The 18,894-nt window shown below is 37.8% G+C and overlaps 2 non-coding genes across 2 annotated transcripts; both read right to left on the reverse strand.

Annotated features, from left to right (window-relative positions):
* Positions 1-1,602: 1,602 nt before the first annotated feature.
* Positions 1,603-1,709, reverse strand: LOC111897588 (small nucleolar RNA R71). Its single transcript, XR_002852324.1, has one exon. It is a non-coding gene; the product is annotated as a small nucleolar RNA R71 (small nucleolar RNA).
* Positions 1,710-17,471: 15,762 nt separating this feature from the next.
* Positions 17,472-17,578, reverse strand: LOC111897587 (small nucleolar RNA R71). The gene has a single exon (XR_002852323.2). It is a non-coding gene; the product is annotated as a small nucleolar RNA R71 (small nucleolar RNA).
* Positions 17,579-18,894: the final 1,316 nt, after the last annotated feature.

The raw sequence follows: 18,894 nt of genomic DNA on the forward strand, positions 1-18,894 counted from the left end.
TCACTTTCTATGTGTTGATTTATTGTATTTGGATTATGGTTTAAGTTGCTTATTCATTATGATAGCTTGATAACAAACCTTTTATGTTAATGATAACTTATTTTCTATTTATTGATGAGTTTTACTGAGACTAGATGATCTATCTAACTTAGTATATTTGTATCTTATGATTTTGTGATTAACAAGGTTATAGGACTAGTGTTTTGACCAAAAACCTAGGGTTAAATAGAGAAGTTGGTAAATTAATGTGGAAGTTAATATGTGATGAATATTCATGCATTACATTGATATTTATAACCATTTATATCAATCATAATTTCCATGGCCAGTATTTCATAACTCAAAGTTAATACTAGTCCACTTGTTCGTTTTTCCACTTGATCATTGAATGAATAAACTTTCTAAACTAAAGGATTAGTCTTTTTATCATAATTCTAATCAATCTTGGGATCGGTAAGCAATAATACTTTAATCCATTGTATTACCCATGAAATCAACCATAGAAGTTAGTGAATCGCATCTAAACGGAAGTCTCTTTAAAATCTTGTATTAAAAACCGTTTTTTGTTTCTTTTTAACTTTAAATTGCTTTTTAGTTGCAAAACCAGAAAACCCCCTCTCTTTAGATAACTTATATGTTAATGATAGTTGTCCCCTGTGTTCGATACCTGACTTACCTGAACTGTTCTGTTATTCATCTAGGTATACTGTCTATTGCGTGTTAGCTAGTCTAAATTGGTTTGGTTTAAAAATATATAACCGGTATATAAATTGTGTATCAAGTTTTTGGCGCCGTTGTTGGGGAATGACTTTATGATAGTTTATTTATTTTGCTATTTATTATCGATCCTTTGTATGGAATTTATTTCATACAATCTTAATTTTCTGTTATGTTTTTAAGTTCTGTGTATCAAGTTTCCATGGGCACTGTTATGTTAGTTTTTAGTTTATTTATTCTTATTTGTTTTACACGTTGGTTTTCTATTTTATTGCAATTAGTTAATGACCTGAGCATCTTCATCTAGTACAGTACCTGGATTGAAGGGCTACGAGTCAGTTTTCCACAAAAACAACAAAGAAAAGAGCGAAGAAAAAGACAAGTCAAAGAACATTGTGATAACTCCTTTCGAAAAGAACCCAGACAAACATGAGAGCGGATACAGAACTGAAACATAATTAAAAGGGGAAAGTCAACAAGGAAGTGAAATCGAAAATGAGATGGCCGACATAGCAGAAATAACCGTGGAGGAAAACAAGAACCGAATGTGTAACACCTACGAGCTTGGTCTTGTACCACATGAAATTCAAAAGCCGCCAATTTCAAATTCAAGGAACACATTCTCGCTATGCTCAAAGATATCCCATTCTACAGGACGAATCATGAGGATGCCTACAAGCATACTGATGAGGTATTAGACATTACAAACTACTTTTATGTTCCTAATGTTCCAAATGAATTCGATGTTGCTTCGAATGCTTCCAGTAACTTTCAAAGGAGCAGCAAAAGACTGGATTTAAGCCACTTCCACCTGGAGCCATACAGACATAGGCCAACCTTCGAAAAAAATTCATTAAGTAGTTAAGCCCACCTTCAAAGGTTTCAAGGTTGAAGAAGAACATTGCTAATTTTCAACAAAACGATAGAGAATCTTTGTATGAAGCGTGGGAGAGATATAAGGGAATGCTAAGAAATTTCCCTCAACAAGACCTTAACATACAACAAGAAGTGTCGATTTTCTATGATGGGGTAAATGTGACCATGAGGCATCTCCTTCATTCTCAAGGACCCATAACGAAAAAGAATCCAACTGCAATTAAGGATTTAACAGAAGAGTTTGTCAAACATTCAACGAAATATCACAACCCTTGGTAGGATACAGCTAGAGGAAATACGATTAGCAATGTAGTGTTAGAAGACTTGGCATCAATAATTGCAAAGTTAGATACTATGGACCAGTGAATCATTCATGAAGATGGGTAAATCCATGCACACAGTTCAAGTGGGGTGTGATTGTTGTGGCAGCCTACACTTGACTAAGGATTGTGACCTCTACGAGAATGGAAATACGAAGACTCAAGCTTGTTTTCAAGTGGGGATAGATATGACGAAGAATGGAGTAAGCCCAAGAAGCAATGGAATCCATCTTATGAATACATGAACGAAAAAAAAGAAAAATAAAGGCAAAAAAGATGTGTGTTCTATCAAAAAGAGCAACCCGAGAATGAAAAAAAGTAAATTTGAGACCATGCTTGCATGGTTTGTAACCGCTTTTGAAAAGAGACATGATGCCAAGGATGCTATAGTCAGAAATCAGCAAGCCTCGATGCACACATCAAACAACAAATTGGGCAATTCTTGAGGCTATTTAACGAGTGTCTATTGGGCACACTTCCAAGAAACATGAACCCAAATCCAAAAGCATATATCAAGGTCGTGACAACAAGGAGTGATTAGATTATTACGCCTTTGATTCCCCTATCTAACAATAAATCGGATGAGATGCAGACATCGACAAAAAAAAAAAGAAAATAGGTGCTTTACAGTGTTACATGATTATGAAATATGGAAAATACATGTAAAAGTCTCTTTAACTTCATAGAGAAACAGACACAATATGCATATATAGAACAACTTGGAGGTGTTTTACAGCCCAATTATCCAAATAAAATGTGCAAGCTTGAGAGGTCCATCTATGGACTCAAACAAGAATCTCGTAGCTAGAAGATGATATTCCAAATATGATATTTAGGACTCGGTATGGCCATTATGATTTCCTAGTTATGCCTTTCGGATTGACAAAGACCCCAACAATGTTCATGGATCTCATGAATCAGGTATGCAAACCTTATCTAGACAAATTCATAATCGTATTTATCGATAACATATTCATATACTCACGAACCAACGAGGAACATGACCAACACTTATAGTTAATCTTGGAACTGTGACGATGGAAAAGTTGTAGGCCAAATTCTATAAATATGAGTTTTGGATTAGAGAAGTACACTTTCTAGGGCATGTGGTCAGCACCAAAAGGTTCTATGTTGACCCTTCTATAACTTAAGCAATCAAGAATTAAGAAGCATTGAAACACTAACAAAAGTATGCCATTTCTTAGGTCTTATTAGCTACTATTGGAGATTTATTGAAAAAATCTCCAAGATAACCAAACCCCTCACAACATTGACACAAAAACAGACAAAGTTTGACTATGAAGACAAACAAGGGGTTGTTTTCTAGAAACTAAAGAAAATGTTGTGTAGTGCACTAATCCCATCCCTTCCAAAAGTAACAAAAGACTTCGTCTTATACTTAGACACGTCACATCAAGGGTTAGGATGCATATTGATGAAAAGGGACAAGATTATTTCTTACACGTCCTGACAACTCAATGTGCATGAGAAAACATTCACTACGCATGATTTTGAGCTGGGAGTAGTAGTGTTCACTTTAAAGATTTGGAGACATTACCTGTATAGTATTAAGTGTACCATTTTCACTGATCACAAGAGTCTCCGGTACCTCTTCGGCCAAAAAGAACTCAACATGAGGCAACGAAAGAATGGTTGAACAACTAAATGATTATGAATGTGGCATTCGTTATCATTCTGGGGAGGAAAATGTCGTGGCAGATGTCTTCAGCCGAAAAGAACACATCAAACCATGTCTGGTATGGGGTCTAACAATGACTATCCATTCAAACCTTACCGCTCAGATTTGAGAATCTTAACTCGAGGCTCTAAAAGAATAGACCATCGCAGGTGAAGGTTTGCAGGAGATGGATAAATAATTCGAGCTTATGGATGAAGGAACGAGTTATTTTATGAACCAAACTTATATGCCAAAGTTCAATTAGATCAGGAGCTTAGTCTTGGACAAAGCTCATAGATCGAGATATTCCGTTCATCTGAGCTCCTACAAAGTGTATTAGGATTTTAAGATATTATATTGGTGGCCAAACATGAAAGATGAGATTACCACTTAGGTGGGAAAATGCCTAACATGTTCTAAAGTCAAGGATGAATATCATAAGCCCTTAACAATTGGAAATACCTAAGTAGAAGTGGGAACAAATATCAATAGACTTCATCACAAAACTACCTAATACATGAAAATGTTACAACACTATTTGGGTAGTGGTCAATTGCTTAACCAAGTCTACCCACATCCCACCAATCAACAAAATAGATAAGATGGAGAAGCTAACATGGACTTATCTAAAAGATATTATCAAACTACATGAGGTACCTATATCTATCATCTCTAACAGGGATAGTAGATTTACCTTATGCTTCTGGCAATCACTACAAAAATATTTGGGAGCCCGACTAGATATGAGCACAACATATGATGGTCAAAGTGAAAGAACCATTCAAAAATTCGAAGATATGCTCTACTCTTTTTTATTGAATTTGCGAACGCATGGGATACTCATTTAACTTTGATTGTGTTTTCCTTGAATAATAGTTATCACACTAGTATTATAGTTGATATGTGCATATTTAATCATTTATTTTGTATAATATCTTAATACGTTTTTTGGCTATTTTGTCTCGATTTATGAACAAATGGTACTTAATTATGTTAAAATTATATATTCAGCTTTAAAGACATGCTCAAGTGAAAAAGGAAGAAGAACTAGCAATTGGAAGCTTGGGAATTAAAGTTTGAAGAAATAAGGCTTAAAAGAGGAAGAACTTGGCGAGTTGTCCATCAACTCGACGAGTAGGAAGGAAGATTCGCGAACCAACAATGTCTTACCGTACACACCATACACACGATTTAAGTAAAGAACTTGTCGACTCGGTCTATGGACTCGACAAGTCGGTACGTAATTATGAAAATTCTTATATATCGGTCATTCCCAACACCTAAACACTATTTGACGACTTTTGGATACCTTTGGCAACTCATTGGCGATTAGAAGCATTCTGGAAGCTCTGGATTTTGAGAATTCGACTTAGACATCAAGTTTTTGGCGTCGTTGTCGGGGAATGACTTTAATAGTTATTTTAATTGCTAGTATTATCGATCCTTTGTGTAAGATTTATCTTGCACAATGTTACTATTTTCGTTAATTTGTTATTAAGTTTATGTTACTAGCTTTTCTGTTTTTAAAATTTTCGTTTTTAGTTTTCTATGTTAGCCTTGAACTCGTCAAGTCCAGTTGAAGCAACTCGACGAGTCGATGCGTTTTTCAGTTTCATTTTCCTAATTTGTTTAGTTCGTCTTACGTGTGTTTTTTGTTTTTCTTTCAGGTATTTTATGACCCGTGGATCAAATACACTTTTGATCCCACCACTTGAAGACCCATAATCAGCTTTTAAGAAGAACAAGGATAAAACCGTAGGAGAATCTACAACCCCAAAGAAGTCACCTTTTAAGAATCTCAAATTGGTTTTTGGCAAGAAAAAGGGAAAGCAAGTGGGAGAATCCAGCACATCCTTGAAGGACGAAGACCTAAGGAAGGAGGATACCGTGTACGAAATGGAATTTGAAGAAGGAAGTGAGTACGAAAGCAAACCCGATAACACCATGGGTGACATTGCAGACATACCCATGGGTGAGTACAAGAGAAGTATGTGTGACGATACTGGGCCGGGACTCGTGCAACTCACGATTCCATCAACTGCCAACTTTGAATTGAAAGGTCACATACTTACCCAACTCAAGGACATCCCATTCTGCGAGAAAGATCACGGAGACGCATACAAGCATATCGATGAGGTGAACAACATACCTGACTACTTCAATATCCCTAATGTGCCCCGCGAGACTGTTCTGCTTCATATGCTACCGATCACATTTAAGGGCGCCACAAAAGATTGGTTGAGATCACTCCCTCCAGGATCCATCACCCCATGGGCTACAATGTGTGAAGAATTTATTGATCAATTTTGCCCTCCCTCAAAAATAGCAAAGTTGAAGAAAGCCATTGCAAATTTCGAGTAACAAGCAGGCGAGTCACTCTATGAGGCGTGGGAAAGATACAAAGGCTTGTTGAGGAACTACCCCCACAATGATTTAAACATTCAGCAAGAAGTCTCCATTTTTTATGACAAAGTGAACGTGACAACTAGGCAGCTCCTTGACTCCCAAGGATCACTCACGAAGAAAACACCCATGGTTATAAAGGCGCTAATTGAAGAATTCTCTAAGCATTCTAGAGAATATCATAACCCAAGGAATGACTTGAATCGAGGGATGATGAACTCAGTATCCGATAACATGGAAACAGTGGTGGCTAAATTGGAGAGTTTGGACCGAAGAATGACAAAGATGATCAATCCATCCACGCCATCCAAATGGGATGTGAAAATTGTAGCGGGCCTCACCTTACTAAAGATTGTGATCTAGACTAGCATGGGAACCGAAAAGTGCAAGTTTGTTAGTCTAGTGGTGATAGATATGATGAGGATTAGCGAAAATGAAAAAAGAGTGGATACCATACGATGAGTACAAGAAGGAAAAGGAGGAGAAATATAGGATGAAGACAAGAGTTTTCTATCAAAAGGAGGAGCCAGTGAAAGAGAAGAAAATGGACTTTGAAGATATGCTCACAATATTTGCAACCGCATCCAAGAAAAGACATAACGAAATCGATGTTGCAATAAGAGAACAACAAGCAATGATGAAAGAGCAACAAGCATTAATGAGAAATCAGCAAGCCTGTATCCTAAACATTGAAAAACAGTTAGGCCAACTTGCACTACAAATCAACGAAAGAGCACCGGGTGGGCTTCCAAGTAATACCGAGAAAAATCCGAGAGGCTCCCAAATCAACATAGTGACAACTAGGAGTGGAAAGATAATTACTCCTCTTACCCCAATCCAGAATGAAGATCCTAAAGATGTGCAAAAGGAAGAAAAAGAAAACCTGAAATCGCAAGAAGTCGATGTGACTCAACGAGTCGAAGAGAAGAACTCGACGAGTCCACGGTCTGAACAGAAAAATAATCCTCCTTTAAAATCATATCAACCTCCATTGTCATTTCTAGGCCGAGCTAGATAAGATAAGCAGAATGAAGAACATCAAAAGTTCCTGGAGCACATAAAAGCCCTTCAAATTAACATTCCCTTCATCGAGGTGGTTGCACAAATGCCTAGGTATGCCAAGTTCTTAAAGGAGCTTCTTACAAATAGATAGAAGATGTAAGAGGGGTCAAAGGTGTTTCTTAATGAAAATTGTTCAGCTACAATGTTGAACAAATTTCCAAAGAAATGGATGACCCAGGTAGTTTGACATTGCCATGCCAATTCGGGCACTTAGCTACTAGTTATGCATTGGCTGATTCGGGGGCAAGCGTAAACCTGATACCATATTCATTCTTTAAGAAGTTCGACCTTCCAGAGCCAAGACCGATTCGAATGGTAATCCATCTAGCGAACAAAAAGGTGACATTTCCAAGGGGGATGTGCGAGGACTTATTGGTGAAAGCGGATAAATTCGTATTTCCCGCAGATTTCATAGTACTAGATATGGAAGAAGACCATCAAGTGCCAATCATTCTTGGACGACCTTTCCTAAACACCGCAAGCGACATAGTGGACATAAAGGAATCCAAACTTACCCTTTGAGTGGGAGAAGAGACAGTTACATTTGGAGTCGATCAAGCCATGAGGCATTCAAAGTATAGTGATGACAAGGCCTTCTCGATGGACATTTTTAGAAGAATTAATGGAGTAATGGAAAGAAGAAAATTCAAGCGAATCGACCATTGCGTTTAAAGACAATTTTGATGCTGAAAAAGACCTAAAGGAGATATAAAGACTGCTCGAAGAAGCTAAATATGAAGAAATAACCAAAAGATCTGAAAAGTCAACTTGACAAGTTGAAGAGGCCAACTCTACAAGTTGGGGCGAAAAAACGCGATGAGATGGGAAATTTGGCCTGTACTGGACGAGTCCGCACTCTGGACTCGACGTGTTCAGTGTACAAAACACGAATTTAGAGCTGAAAACTTTGCTTGAACATTTAGAATATGCATTTCAGGAAGAAGGTAAACAAAAACCTGTGATTATAACTTCTGACCTCATCAAATCTGAAAAACAAGAGCTAATCCAAGTCTTGAAGAAGAGAAAGAATGCCATTTTGTGGAAAATCACCGATATTAAAGTAATAAGTCCTTCTTATTTCTCTCACAAGATCAACCTTGAAGAAGGCGCAAAGCCGGTGGTGCAACATTAAAGGTGTCTAAACCCGAACATTAAAGAAGTGGTCAAGAAGGTGGTTGTCAAGTTCTTAGATGTCGGGATTATATATTCGATTTCCGATAGTACATGGGTTAGTCCCGTGCAAGTAGTGACAAAGAAAAGAGGGATGACGGTCATGGCGAACTAGAAGAACGAGCTCATACCTACATGAACGGTAACCAGTTGGCGAGTGTGCATCGATTAACGAAAGCTAAACAATTTCACTTGCAAAGACCACTTCCCTTTTCCTTTTATTGGTCAAATGCTTGAGCAATTATATGGCCATAGCTATTATTGTTTCTTAGATGGATTTTCAGGTTATTTCCAGATCCCTATTGACCCAATTGATCAAGAGAATACTACCTTCACTTGTCCAAGTGGAACATCTGCTTATCGATGCTTGCCTTTTGGGTTATGCAATGTGTCGGTGACCTTTCTGTTGGATTAGTGTCTAAGGCTGTAACTATATTTGGTAAGTACTTGACCCGGTTGTGCACGGTCCTTTTGGGTTGCCTTCACCATACCAACTTGACAATGTGATTTATATAGAGAGAAGAGATATTATTATTAAAGTATTATAAGAATAATATGTTAAAGGAATAATAATATTATTTGATTGATATAAGTCATAAATTAATTAGGAATTAATTTGGTGACTTAAAGAGATTAATTGAATAAAGGGGCATAAACTGTCAAATGTGTGATGGTTGTGTTTTGGGCTATGAATCTTTATAGATAATAAGGGGGGACCATTTGTAAGATAAGGATATCTTAAAATCGTCCAAGGTTATCATCTAGAAGGATCTTTGGATTGCTTTGAGGCTAAGTTATCCAATTAGGGTTTAGGGTGAAACCCTAGGAGCTCATAGTATAAAAGATCATTTGGGTGAGGGAAATCGGCCACTCTATGATTGAGGAAACCCTAGGGCTGATTTCTCACCTCTCTCCCTCTCTCAAATCATCCTCTTGCTAGTAGGTGTTTGTAAGCCATTAGAGGAGTGACAATTGTGACTCTAAGCTCCAAGAACAAGAAGTTTCAAGCAAGCAACTCAAGGTATTCTTCTGGATCTGATTTCATATGTTATGAATTGTTTGTTTACACTAGATCTATGAATGAAAGTCTTGGATACATTGCATGTTCAATTAGAGAAACCTAGATCCAAGCATTAGGGTTTGCATGTGCGCATAGGAAAGTTCTTATGGCCCAAACCCATCAGTGGTATCAGAGCCTTGATTGGTTTCTATTGAATTAATGCATTGGTTGATTGTTTGTTACTTGAAAATTCATTTTTTGTGGATCTGACTGGTGAACTCGGCGAGTTCCATAGTGGATATAGGGTGTAGCACCAACTCGGCGAGTCCATTGTGGTACTCGGCGAGTTCAAGGGTCAGATAGAGCTTATCTCGGGATTTCTTGCTGTTTTACTTGAGGAAACTTGCCTTAACTGTTTTGGGTCATCAATATCCAAATTTTATGATATATATATATATATGAGTATATTCTTGACAAAACAAAAAGATAATTACCATTTGAATGAATAATAATTTCCTTATATGATAATGATTGATTATTTAGATTAAATTGGATAATTATCTTGCAAGTAATATTAAATAAATCAAATATAGATAATTATGAGATTAATTGCTTGATTTAAATTATTTGTTATTTGATCCCTTTAGTTTTGAAAAGTTCAAAATTTGTCCTCAAGTTTTGAAATTTGAATCTTGTGATTAAAAGTTTAATTTTGAAGAATTTAAATTTCAACCCCTAGAGTTTTACAAGTTTAAAATTCAACCTTATACTATTACATTATTACAAGCTTTATATATATATATATATATATATATATATATATATATATATGTGTGTGTGTGTGTGTGTGTAATTAAAATGCTAGTCTTACCGTTAGTAGGCCTCATTCACGAAGTCGGTCTATAAGGTGGGTATAAGGTTGCTGCCTATAAAATGGCGCTTAATGGGTGTACACTCACACCCACCGCTTGCTTGACTGGTGGAGGGTCGTTAGCCGGACGGGTAGGATAGGTCAACTCTATCCTCATTAAAAGTATAATGTTAAAATATAAAGTAACTACATGTTTTTCAAATTCCCAATCCTAGTTACTTTAGGCAAAAGTGAATTGATGCAATCCCATGAAATTATACTTTGCACCCTTGCTAAGAAGTTAGTGGAGCGTGTGTGGTTTACCGGCACACTAATTGGTTCTAAGCAAAGGTGGAAAAGGGTGATTCAATGTTTATCATAGGTCGATGGAGCGTGTGTGGTTTACCGGCACATCGAATAGGTGATTGTAATAATGAAGGCACCATGTAGATTTGCATGGTTATTCACACCCACTTTGTGATCCTCGGCATCCCAGTCACAAACGAGAGGGGCATATCGAGATTTAAACATGCCATTGAAAAGTTCAATGAATCTCCAAGAAAATCTAGGAATTCTCAATACATTTAAAACTTAAGGTTATGTTTTTCATGGTGAAGAATTAGTGAATCGTCATTCACTTACCTCCAAATTATTTGCATGTTGGATTACGGCATCCCTTTTCTAATATGTAAATAATGTTGTTGGGTCCTAGCCCTAATTTTTCATTTTGGGTGTTTAATTAGGGATTCAATTCAAATCAAACTTTGTCCTTTCTATTTGTAGATGTCAAACGCGAACAACGTTGTTGCTAACTCATTCACACTAATGAGTCTTTGTCAAAAAGTGACTTTCGATGGATCGAACTTTAGCTAATGGATAAGATACATTCGCACGATTGCACGCTACGAGGACAAAGAGTATGTCCTCGACGAAAAGCTCGAGAAGGTCAACCCTGAAATCGCTACTCCTGAAGAAATGGCTGTCTTTGAGACCCACGAACGTGATGCAACAAAAGTCCATTGCATCATGATAGCCACAATGAACCAAGAATTCCAAAATTCCTATGAGGACATGTATCCCTATGAAATGCATCAAGACTTAATGGAGAGGTACCACAAAAGCGCGAGGCAAGAGCGCTATGAAATCATTACGAACATGATCACCGCTAAGATGGGAAGTGGAGATTCGTTAACCGTGCACTTGCAAAAGATGCAAAGATATGGTGATCGTCTTCGCAAGTTAAATGTTAAGTTTGGGGAGGATTTGGCCATTGACATTGTTCTTCACTCCTTGCCCTCATGCTACAACCAATTTAGGATGAACTACCACATGAACAAGGAAGAGGTCACCCTAAGCAAACTCCAAGGACTGCTGAGAGAAACCTCAAGGAGAAATTTGTTGCACTGACTCCCGCACCACCCGCTGCTCCTGTTTTGGCTATTGGGAAAAAAAGGGGGAAGAAGAGGAAGGCTCCGTCAAAGAGCCAACACAAGGGAAAGTCCCAAGATGGTTCCTCTTCTAGTGGGACCAAGGATGGCCCTGCTAAGCCCAACTCTAACCCAAAGGAGGCAAAGTGCCACCATTGCCACAAAATAGGGCATTGGAAGAGAAGCTGCCCGGAATATCTGCAAGCCATCAAGGATGGGAAGATCAAGCCGTCTTTCGCAGGTATTTACACAATTAAATCTAATGATTCATCTCATGCTATTTATTGGGTTCTTGATACAGGATGTGGTTACCACATTTGTTCTGATTTGCAGGGACTAAGAAGAAATAGGGATGTCGAGCATGGAAGAATAAATCTAATCATGGGAAACAGAAAATCGTCGCCTGTCACCAAGATTGGAGTGTATTCTCTAGTGCTTAATAATGGATTAGGTTTAGATTTAAATAATTGTTGCTACTCGCCAGATATGGCAAGAAACATCATTTCGTTTCATGGTTTGTTTAGACAAGGATTTAGATATTCGTTTAATAATGAGAATGGTTCTATTTATGCTTATCTAAATGGTGTTTTATACTTTGAAGCAATGCGTTGTAATGGAATTTATGAAACTGTTATGGTTGTAGATAACCTAGGAAATGATATGTTGTGTATGGATTCTTCCAATAGTATGGATAAAGCATGTTTGTGGCATTGTCGTCTTGGACATGTCAACAAGAAGCGCATAGCGCAACTCCAAAAGGATGGAGTGTTCGAGTCATTCGACCTTAGGGAAGATGACAAGTGCAAATCTTGTTTACTTGGAAAGATGACCAAGTCACCCTTCACGGGCACTTTTGAGAAAGGTGAGATTTTATTGGCTCTCATACATACCAATGTATGTGGGCCCTTTAGATCCGCCACAAAGGATGCGAACCGCTTCTATGTGACTTTCACTGATGATTATAGTGGATATGGGTATATTTACTTAATCAAGCGCAAGTCAGAAACGTTTGAAAAGTTCAAAGAGTTCAAAAATGAAGTGGAGAACCAATTGGGCAGGAAAATCAAGATGCTTCGATCCGATCGAGGAGGAGAGTACCTAAGTCTTGAATTCCACGACTATCGAAAGGAATGCAGAGTAGTTTTGATATTGCCATATTTATACCTATTTTTAGGCAATATTGAAGTACATTTTTATTAATAAGTTGATAATATGTTTAGAATAATGGTACTTATGACTTTAAATTGTTATTTTCAGTAAATTAAAAGTATTTTCGAAAAGAGCGACCAAAAGTGACAATATGTAGAACATGGGAGACTTGGAACACAAGAGATGAATAAATCCACGAAAATTACTAAACCCACGACGTCGCCTGGCTAGCCACGACGTGGGATGAGAATTCTAGAAGATAAAGATCGCGTTATGGAGGAATCCTTGCCCGGTAAGGATAACTTGGAGACCACGACGTGGCCTGGATAGCCACGACATGGTGCAGGATTTTTAAGGTTATTTAAGCACCCTTGATCATTACGAAGAAGAGGACTTTTGGCTGGAGAGAGGAGTTCCAGAAGGCGATTTTGAGCAGAGAAAGGTTCTGGAAAAGGGTTTTCAACACCAAAAAGAGTGAAGGTCCATATTTTAGTTAATTAGCGTGACATCCCCATTTTTCACGGCCAGAAAAGACCGATTTTGTTTATGCTTTATAAAAATCAGAGTACTTCTTTTAATAAAAATGTTGCGGAATTTGTTCCTAGTAAAACATGATAAATATATTATCAAAGCATTTATGAAGAAATGTATTTTTATTCATTTTAAAACATTTGGGATGTCATTGTTAATACAGAAACATAAGTATAAACAGAACTTACATTCATTATCACTAGTGATCTATATCTCCTTAATATCTCAGTGTAATGTGACTTCATATCAACACCTATGATATAAATAAACTGAGTGGGTCAGGTTGGGAAACCTGGTGAGTACATAGGGTTTTCAACCCACAATAATATAATTATTATGTTTAATCGTCACACAGTTAACTCAATTACCCATCCCCATTATCTTCTTTACTCTTAAGGGTCTACCCTAAGAATCAGCTACTCCTCGTTAATACATTCCTAAGGATCATCCTAAGGAATCGGCACGAAATCCATCGTTGTTAGGGTTTACTCAACGGGCACTAAATCTATAGCTGCCAGGGTTTGCTCAACAGGCACTAAATCCATAGCTGTCAGGGCTATTTCGTTTATCAACAGTATCCACTCGCAATACGTGTCAATGGGTTTTTAGAGTACGCCGGTGAACACATCGTTCACAACACCTACAGGTTGCGAGTCTGCTAGTGTTCCACCGGACTGTCTAGAATAGTCTGTGGTTGTCATCCATACTCTATTGAATGACGGGGCCATCATTTGGGAAAAAGGCTTCTCACATCGTCCACCTCTCACCCTCAACTCACGGTCTATTTCACCTCTCAACTCATCATCCAACTCATACTCCATCTATTACATCTACCCATGTTTTACCCCAACATTATCGCAGATATAAAATACATATATACTTTAAATCATTTAAAACATGTATAAAATCGTTCATTCAGCATAGATAGCAATTATACAGATAATATTCACACATAGCACGTAGTTTATATAAAATACTTCATATCTATGTGTAAGATGAAAGTAACTATGCACTCACCTGATAAGCTGATGACTCGGAACTCAGACAATGCTTTGCTTGTTAAAAATAATTTCCTTCAACGAAACCTAGTATTATTACCACTAGAGTTTAGTCTATTATTCGCCGAGACTAATTAATAGTCTAGCTATTATTACTATTATATAAGCGTTAAACAATACTTATATAACGCATAATAATAGCCCAAGTACTTATTATAAGTTCCTAATAACGTTACTATAATTAAATAAAAGCTATATTAAAATAGCGTAGGCGTAGCTCACTTATAGCGGGTTTTATAGAAAATCGGGCTTTGCTTGGAGCAGCGTTTCTGAGCCGAAAGCTTTTCTTCTCGGAGCCATCGGGCGCTCTGGGGCTTCTTTCCCGTGCTAGGGAGGTTCCTTAGACATGGGGGGGGGGGGGGGGTTTAAGGAGGCTGGAGAGAAGTTAGAGAGAGAAAGAAAGGCTTATGATGTGAAGAAATTATGAAGAGGTCACCTCTTATTTATAGGAATTTTATAGTAAAGTAGTCTCCAAGCACCGTCCGTATCTTTCGCGTACGAGCTCCGTTTTCTACGTTCTTTATATACACGCATTGGTATTTATGATTACTATAACTTTCATTTAGACCCCGTCGGCTAATTCTCCTTCTATCTCATATTTACAAAAGCTGTATCGAATTCGCCGCGCTCGAAAAGTAGAGACTAAGCTTCGTCCTTAACTTTCGCATATGATCTCCGTTTTTGTCGATATTTATATCCACGTGTTGGTATTTACGAGTACTACAACTTTAATTTAGATCTCGTTGGCTAATTCTCAATCTATCTCGGATTTACAAAACCGTATCGAATTTGCCGCACTCGAAAAGTAGAGACTAAGCTTCGTCCATAACTTTCGCATACGAGATTTGTTTTTGACGTTATTTATATCCACGTGTAGGTAAAAATGAAATCTACAACTTTCCTTTTCACTCCGTCGGCTAATTCTCGACCGATCTTAAGTTTAACAGTAGGGAGAGATTAGACTGTTAAATGACCGCGAAGAATTCGTAACTCCTTCATACGGACTCCTTTTTCGTCTATATTTTTACCATTGAGTTCCTATTAATGAGATCTTCAACTATCATTTAGGTTGCGTAAGCCAAAAACCGTTCGAACTAAAATTCGAGTTTCGGGCCATGCACCGCTATGCCAAATCTTAGAAAAATCATAACTTCGTCATACGAAGTCAGATTTGGGCGTTCTTTTTATGGACACTCTCGGTTTAACATTTTCTACGACTTTTGTTTAGATCGCTAAGGCTAAAAGTTGCTCTATTGTAATTTCACTATTTACACTTTTCGGTGTTGTGCCGGTTCCGTCGCGAAACTTCGACAGGTCATAACTTCTTCATTATAACTCGGATTTTGGCGCTCTTTATATATACGGAAACCTTGTAACATATACTAAAACTTGGTTAAGATTATTTATTATAAATAATGTTTTTCGGAAAAGTCATTTTCGACCCCTATTATGTCTAAATTGACTAGTCCGGATCTACGGGCGTTACAATTAGGAACATGTTTTATTACACTTTGATTTGTGTTAGTGTGTTAGTTGCTATTATGATCAGCTGAATCTATCTCCTCTTGTTTAGCTAGATGAAGCTTCCAACTTATGAATAGCTTAATTTTTATGGATTTATTTAGTTGGTAAAATTGCTTATGTTTGATTTGTATTACCTAGCATGCTTGTGTTCGTTTCTCTAGTTGCTTAATGTCATGTTCTGTGTAGCTTAGTAACCATTAACTGCATGAACTTGTTTACCTAATGATTTAGTGAACATTGAATTGTTAGAGCTAGGATTGACCAATCTTAGTTAGTAATTAGAATAAATAAACTTAGCTGTGCTAGAGAACGTGGATTGTGACTATAGTTGCGTTTACATAATAAATCTTACATTGCATATTTATATTCATAATTGATTATGTGTTTAATTGTGTGTGACCATACATAGTTTGACATGAATTAGTTAATTATTGGTAAAGTTAGAACTAAATTACTAATACAATTAAAACCAACTTGATAATCCATAATCATTAGCTAGCCATAAGGAAGAAGTGGATTCAAACTAGATAAGAGTGTGTTTTTACTTATTGAATTTGAGTTAAGTTGGTCTGATCTTGTAAAATCAGATAAAACCCTTTTTAACTTGTTAATAATTAGGTTAATTTGATAGCAAATAGATTAATTAGTAACACCGTTCCCTGTGATCGACACTCGACTTACCCAAGCTATATTGTAATCCGACTAGGTACACTGCCTATAAGTGCATAGTTAGTCTCAGTTTGTTAGGTTATAAATATTAAAATTAGTGGGTACTTTTGTGCACATCAAGTTTTTGGCGCCGTTGTCAAGGAACGGCTTAGTTTTTTTTAGCTTGTTTATTTGCATTAAATTAATCGATCCTTCTTGTGGAGTAGAACCCACAAAAAGTTAATTTTTCAGCAAAGTTTAATTTTTTTTATTTTAGTCATAGAGTCCACGACGTGGCCAGATACGTGCCACGATGTGGACACCTAGAACTGTAGATTTTAGTTGTTAGTTAGTTTTTCAGTTTTAGTTCAGTTTTACCTTGTTTATTTAGTTTATATGCAAGAGTTCATGACTAGAGGCTCAAACACACCTTGGTGCCACCACTTGAAGATCCCGAGTCTGCAATCCACAAGAAAAAGACGCCCTTACAAGAATTCAAGTCAGCTTTTTCAAGAAAGTCGGGAAAGAAGATAGGAGAGTCAAGTTCATCCTCAAATGACAAGAGCAATTTTGAGCACTTGGATCAAATACCCGTCCAAACTGAATCTGAATACGATACCGAACCCGAAATTGAAGAACATACGAGCGAACCCGAGAACGAGCCAAGGAACGAGACGGAAGCACTTGAAGAGATGTCCATGGGAGCTTACAAGAAGCGGATCCGAGAAGATGTGGGTCCCGGTTTAGTCCAACCCGCAATACCTGCCACTGCCACATTCGAGCTGAAGGGGCATATCTTGACTGCACTGAAGGATATCCCATTTTTTGGGAAAGATCATGAGGATGCTTTTAAGCATCTAGATGAAGTCAATGACATTGCGGATTTCTTCAATGTCCCAAACGTCAACAGAAAAATCGTCTTGCTTAGGATGCTTCCCATTACTTTTAAGGGAGCTGCTAAAGAATGGTTAAAATCACTTCCACCGGGTACAATCACGACTTGGGTTCAAATGCGTGAGCAATTTCTGGATCAGTTTTGCCCACCATCCAAGATAGATAAACTCAAGAAGGCAATAGCCAACTTTGAGCAACAACCGGGGGAGTCATTATACGAAGCATGGGAGCGGTACAAGGGCTTGCTCAGAAATTGCCCTCAACATGATCTAAATGTGCAACAAGAGATGTCGATTTTCTATGATGGGGTTAACGTTATGACGAGACAACTCCTTGAATCTCAAGGACCTTTGACAAAGAAAAATCCAAGGGAGGTCAAGGAGCTGATTGAAGAATTCGCAAAGCACGCTCGCGAATACCACAACCCTAGGCAAGATGGAATCAAAGGTGGTGGAGGGGCCCAAACTGAAGAAATAGCAGCTGTAATGGCCATGCTGAATAATTTGGATCGAAGGATGACACAAATGGACAAGTCAATTCATGCCATAAGAGTGGGTTGCGAGAGATGTAGTGGTCCACACTTGACCAAGGACTGCAATTTAGATGAGTTTGGGAACAGAAAAGCGCAAGTGTGCTACTCGAGTGGGGATAAGTTTGATGAGGACTGGAGGAAACCAAAGGAGTGGCTGCCATATGAAGAGTATAAGAAGCAAAAAGAAGAGAAGTATAGGCAGATAGGTCGAGGCTTCTATCAAAAGGAGCAGCCACCAGCTGAAAAGAAACCCGATCTAGAGACCATATTGATGAAGTTTATGGAAACTTCGGACAAGAGACACGATGCCACTGATTCTGCTATTATTGAACAACAAACTTTAATAAAGAATCAGCAAGCCTCTATCCATAACCTTGAAGTACAATTTTGTCAACTAGCTACTCTAGTTCATGAAAAGTTGTCCCCGAAGAATCCCGAAGTGAAGACCCAATCTCATGTAATGGCCATCAATACTGAAGAAGAAGCAATCTCTGAGTTCCTGGAGGCATTAGAAGAAGAACCACAGCAGCCCGATCCAAAACCAAAGAAGCCAAAGTTCGAAGTTGAAGGGGTTGCTGAAACAGCTTCGCCACGACGTGGCACTTCTCTGGCCACGACGTGGCTCTTGTCTGAACAAAAAGTTTCTGAGCCCGTTCCGGTTTATCATTCGCCTTTGCCTTTTCCTTCCCAAGCCACCCTTAGTCCACTGGAAAGAGAGCAAAGAGAGTTTGTCAAGCATGTGAAGGGGATCCCGATTAATACTCCCTTTTTCGAGTCCTTATCCATAATTCCCGAGCATCAGAAATTGCTGCAAGAATTGATAGACACTCGCAAGCAATTAAAGAAGCATTCTAAGGTGATTCTAAGTGAACAAAGCTCAAAATCTTTGTTGAGAGAGACACTGAAGAAGATGGGAGATCCTGTACGCCTCACTCTTCCGTGTGAGTTTGGTAATAAAATGAAGGATAATGTTTTAGCCGATTCTGGGGCTAGCATTAATTTGATGCCTTTTTCATTTTATCAAAAATTAGAAATTCAGGAGATAAAGGCTACAA

Source organism: Lactuca sativa, chromosome 5 (assembly GCF_002870075.4).
Source record: "Lactuca sativa cultivar Salinas chromosome 5, Lsat_Salinas_v11, whole genome shotgun sequence".
Taxonomy (NCBI): domain Eukaryota; kingdom Viridiplantae; phylum Streptophyta; class Magnoliopsida; order Asterales; family Asteraceae; genus Lactuca; species Lactuca sativa.